We start from the raw sequence: 6,028 nt of genomic DNA on the forward strand, positions 1-6,028 counted from the left end.
AAAACTGATTATAATTTGGAGAGCATGGACCACACATCTTTCAAGTGGTGATTGCAATACTTTTGTGGTCCATGATGTCATTGGTGCAGATATTCCCTCCCCTGACATAGATTATAACCCATACCTTAATAGATGGTTTCATGAATTGTTATGACAATTTTTTGTATTTCATGGACAATCATCTGATCTGATGACAAATCTTTTTTTAATTTAGATAGGCTGATCCTTGGAAGACAAACATACAGTCTGAACCTATCCTCATAGTCAAGAACACAAGGAATATTGTAAAGTATGTTAGACTTTGATTCAGTAGACAATTGGGTTTAAATGCTATCTCAGATATTTGGACAAGTCATTTAACTTTTCTGATTTTGAGCTTCTTCATTTTTCCAATGAAATAATAGTCTCTGTAGTACTTTCCTCACCAAATTGTTTTGAAAACTTCAACTGAGATAATGTGTGAAGAATGATGTGAATACTTCAAGACACTATACAAATATGAACTATTGTTATTGTTAGGATTTATCAGAGCTTGTGCATCACTGACATGGTTTTTGAAGACCAGGGGTCACCTAGTCGCCAGATGGAGTATCAAAGGAATACTTCAGTCTTCAAAAAATTTTAAGAAAATCTATTTTTGGCTATTGGAGACTTACTGTATTTACAAAAAGATGTAGCTAAAACACTTGCTATAATGATAACTTACCTTTATATTTATTTAAAGCTTAAAATATGTTCCTCCTTACAAATCTATGATATATATAGTAAACGTGATAGCATTTCCAATTTACAGATGAAGAAACTGAGACTTAGAAATAATTAGTAACTTAGAAATTAGTGGCTTTTGCATGTATTATATAGATAACAAGTGTTAAGAATCAGGATTTAAACTTCATTTTCCTGTCTCAAAGGCCAGTGCTCTTTCTGGTATGGCATACTTTCTCTTAGAACGAACGAAAGTTGGAAAATATTTGAAAGCATTTTTTAATTGCAACAATTTTGTCACATGGTAAAGTAGAGCTTTAGTGCACATGTAGTACTTGCATTTACAAATGAGAAAACTAAAGTCAAAAGTGCATATCTGGTTAGTGGAAAAGTTGGAATTAGAACCACAGATCTCATGAGTATTAGTTTTAATAATATTTTTCAAAGGAGAAATTAATATAATTGAAAGTAAGAAAACTATTGAATTAATAAATGAAACTGAGTTGGTTTTATGAAAAAACCAACAAAATATATAAATTTTTCATTAATTTGATTAGAAAAAGGAAAGAAGAAAATGAAATTGCTGGTATCAAAAAAAGATAAACTTTCCACCATGAAGAGGAAATTTTATAATAAGTAGGAGCTATTTTGCTTAACTGTATGCCAATAAATCTGATAATCTAAGTAAAATAGCTAAATACTTACAAAAATATAGATTGCCCAGATTAATAGAGGAGGAAAAAATTACTTAAATAGTCCCATTTTAGAAAAAGAAATTGAACAAGCTATTAATTAACTTCATAAGAAAAAATGTTCAGGGCCAGATGGATTTACAAGTGAATTCTACCAGACATTTAAAGAACAATTAATTCTAATACAATGCAAACTATTTGGAAAAATAGGGAAAGAGGGAGTCCTACCAAATTCTTTTTTATGACACAAATAGAGTTCTGATAACTAAACCAGGTGGGATCAAAACAGAGAGACAAAATTATAGACCAATATCCAAAAAATTTTTTTTTTTTTTTTTTTTTTGCTGAGGCAATTGGGGTTAAGTGAATTGTCCAGGGTTACACAGCTAAAAAGTATTAAGTGTCTGAGACCAGATTTGAACTCAGGTCCTCCTGAATTCAGGGCTGGTGCTCTATCCACTGTACTACCTAGCTGCTCTTGATGCAAAGATTTTGAATAAAATATTATCACCAGAATAATACACCATGACCAAGTAGAATTTATATTAGCAATGCAGGATTGTTTCAATATTAAGAAAACTATTGGCATAATTGACTATATCAATAACTAAACTAACAGAAATCATTTTATTATCTCAATAAATGCAAAATCTAACATCCATTCCTAATTAAAAAACAATAGAGAACATAGAAATAAATGTAGTTTTCCTTAAAATGATCAGTACCGGCAAGACTTACATGAACTGATGCTAAGTGAAACGAGCAGAACCAGGAGATCATTATATACCTCAACAACGATACTGTTTGAGGATATATTCTGATGGAAGTGGATCTCTTCGATAAAGAGAGTTAATTCAGATCAAAGATGGACAGAAGCAGCTACACCCAAAGAAAGAACACTGGGAAATGAATATAAACTGCTTGCATTCTTGTTTTTCTTCCCAGGTTATTTCTACCTTCTGAATTCAGTTCTCCCTGTGCAACAAGAAACTGTTCAGTTCTGCACACATATATTGTATCTAGGATATACTGTAACCTATTAAACATGTAAAGGACTGCTTGCCATCTAGGGGAGAGGGTGGAGGGAGGGAGGGGAAAAATTGGAACAGAAGTGAGAGCAAGGGATAATGCTGTAAAAAAAATTACCCTGGCATGGGTTTTATCAATAAAAAGTTATTTTTAAAAAAATAAATAAATAAAATGATCAGTACCATTTATCCAAAACCATCAATAAGCATCAAATGTAATGGGGATAAACTAGACATATTCCCAATAAGATCAAGGGTAAAACAAGATTGCCCACTATCACCATTATTATTCAATATTGTATTAGAAAAGTTAGCGTTAGCAATGAAAGAAGAAAAAGAAATTAAAGGAATTGGAGTAGGTAATAAGGAAATCAAATTATCACTCTTGCAGATGATATGATGGTATACTTAGAGAATCCTTGAGAATCAATTAAAAAACTACTAGACACAATGAACAACTTTAGCAAAGTTGCAGGATACAAGATAAATTCATCTAAATCATCAGCATTTCTATATTACCAAAATAGTCCAGCAGCAAGAGATAAAAGAGAAATTCCATTTAAAATAACTGTAGATAATATAAAATATTTGAGAGTCTACCTGCCAAGACAAAGTCAAGAACTATATGAATACAATTATAAAATATTTTATACACAAATAAAGTCAAATCTAAACAACTGGAAGAATATCAAGTATTCATGGATAGACTGAGCTAATATAATAAAAATGAGAATTCTACCTAAATTAATCTACTTATTCAGTGCCATACCAATCAAACTACTTTACAGAGCTAGAAAAAATAATAACAAAGTTCATCTGGAAGAACAAAAAGTCAAGAATTTCACTAGAATTAATGAAAAAAAAGCAAATGAAGGTGGCCTAGTTGTACCAGATCTAAAACTATATTATAAAGCAATGGTCATCAAAATCATTTGGTACTGGTAAAAAATAAAATAGTTAATCAGTTGAATAGGTTAGCTTCACAAGACACAATAGTCAATGACTATAGTAATCTAGTATTTGATAAATCCAAAGAGCACAGCTTCTTGGATAAGAACTCACTATTTGGCAAAAATTGCTGGCAAAATTGGAAAATAATAAGGCAGAAACTAGGTATTGACTAACACCAAATACCCTTTACCAAGATATGGTCAAAATAGGTTGATGATTTAGAAATAAAGAATGATATTATAAGCAAATTAGAAGAACAAAGGATAATCTACCTCTCAGATCTGTGAAGAAGGAAGATATTTCCAAAAGAAAAAAAAACTAGAAGAACTAGAGTACAGTATAAAATGCAAAATGGATGATTTTGATTATATTAAGTTAAAAAGCTTCTGTACAAACTAAACCAATGCAGATAAAATTAGAAGGGAAGCAGAAAATTGGGGACAAAATCTTTACAGCCAAGGGTTCTGAAAAAAGGCTTCATTTCTAAAATATATGGAGAATTAACTCAAATTTATAAGAATACAAGCTATTCTCCAATTGATAAATGGTAAAAGGATATGAACAGACAATTTTCAGATGAAGAAATTAAAACTATTTTTAGTCATAGGAAAAGGTGCTCTAAATTACTATTAATTACAGAAATGCAAATTAAGACCACTCTGAGGTACCACTACATACTTCTCAGATTGGCTAAAATGACAAGAAAAAATAATAATAAATTTTTGAGGGAATGTGGGAAAACTGGGACACTAATACAAAGTTAGTGGAGTTGTGAACTGATCCAATCATTCTGGAAAGCAATTTGGAACTATGCCCAAAGAATTATCAAACTGTGATAATCCCTTTGATCCAGCAGTGTTTCTACCAGGCCTGTATCCCAAAGAGATCATAAAAAAGGGAAAAGGGCCCCTTTTTGTAGTAGTAAGGAACTCAAAACTGAGTGGATACCCATCAGTTGGAGATTGATTGAATAAGTTATGGTATATGAATGTTATGAAATATTATTGTTCTATAACAAATGATGAGCAGGATGATTTTAGAAATGCCTGGAGAGATCCACATGAACTGATGCTAAGGGAAGTGAGAACCAGGAGAACATTGTACACAGCAAAAGCAAGATTATGTGATGATCAATTCTGATGGACATGGCTCTTTTCAAGCCAATTCCAATAGACTTATGATGAAGAGAGCCATCTGCATCCACCTTATGTGGACCACAACATAGTATTTTCACATTTTTTTGGTTGTTTGCTTGCTTTTTGTTTTCTTTCTCATTTTTATTCCCTTTTTGATCTGATTTTTTTAGTGCAGCATGATAAATGTGGAAATATGTATAGAAGAATTGTACATGTTTAACATATTGGATTATTTGCTGTCAGGGGGGGTGAGGAAAGAGAGAGAAAAAACTTTGGAATACAAGGTGTTGAAAGAGTTAATGTTGAAAACTATCTTTGTATGTATTTTGGCAATAAAAACAATTTTTAAAATAATATTTTATCTTTTCTTCAATTACATGTGAAAATTTTTTTAACATTTAAAAAAAATTGAGTTCCAGATTCTCCCCTTCCCCCCAAGATGATAAGCAATATGACATGTTATACATGTGCTGCTAGACTTGGGGTGCCCTCTTAGGATGGGCAGCAAAACTGTCCTGAGCATTGCTACTCCTTATATACGCAGAAGCTGAGTTAAACGCACAAATGACCACCGAACTAACTCACAGTGAATTGTCCATCTCAAACTGGATTCTCTAGCTGAGATGCTCCCCAACTGCAGGGGACCTTAACAGGGAGGCCTGTGTGTCTCTCTAAATGAGGAATGCTGTTTGATGCTAATAAGTCGGGGGTTATCAGGGAGAGACTGGTCCTTGCCACAAGTCCTTGCATGTTTCTAGTTTTAGCTTGACTTCTTTGATTTACATAGGGTTGGTCAAAATTAGAGTGCTAGACCTTCTAGAGGAAGGTAATTCAATGATTTGAATATTCAGAAGAGAGTGTAGAATGTTATGCGACAGTTCTCAGTTTCTCTAATTATCCTGACCTGACTCAGTTTCTCTACTTCTCAGTCATGCAAAACCTCCCCTCCTTCTTTATCAGAATATTTGATAAGGATAAAAGATCTTGTGTTTTAAAATATCAGAATGCCTCTCCCCATGCCAAGCTACCAGAATGTCAGATACCATCTTATCAAGATGCCTCTCCTCATGTCTGGGTGCCTCCCCCTATTATGTCATCCCTCTTTGGAGGCTCACCCTATTCTGTCAGAGTCCCATTTCCGTTGTCAACATCCTGACTCTGCCCCTACTTCAGTCTACCCCGAGTCTGAGCCATGAGTATATAGATCATTGAGAACTCTCACTGTTTCCTGGATTCTTGGAGATGATGGTCTCATTCAGCCCTGGAATCAAACCATGGATCCATTTGGTCCTAGTATATCTCTCCAATTTAATAAATTATTAAATACTCTCTAATCTCTATGTTGTTCAGTTTCTCCAGCATTATGTATGGTGCACCATACAAAGAAAATAACTTCCTTCCCCTGATTTCCATCTTATCCCTTGGCTCTAAAGTTAGAAGAAATATAGAAAGAGTTTGCCTTGGGCATGTCCAGATTGCCTAATGTGGCAATATCCTGAATTGTATTTTCCTACAC

Source organism: Antechinus flavipes, chromosome 1, assembly GCF_016432865.1.
Source record: "Antechinus flavipes isolate AdamAnt ecotype Samford, QLD, Australia chromosome 1, AdamAnt_v2, whole genome shotgun sequence".
Classification (NCBI taxonomy): domain Eukaryota; kingdom Metazoa; phylum Chordata; class Mammalia; order Dasyuromorphia; family Dasyuridae; genus Antechinus; species Antechinus flavipes.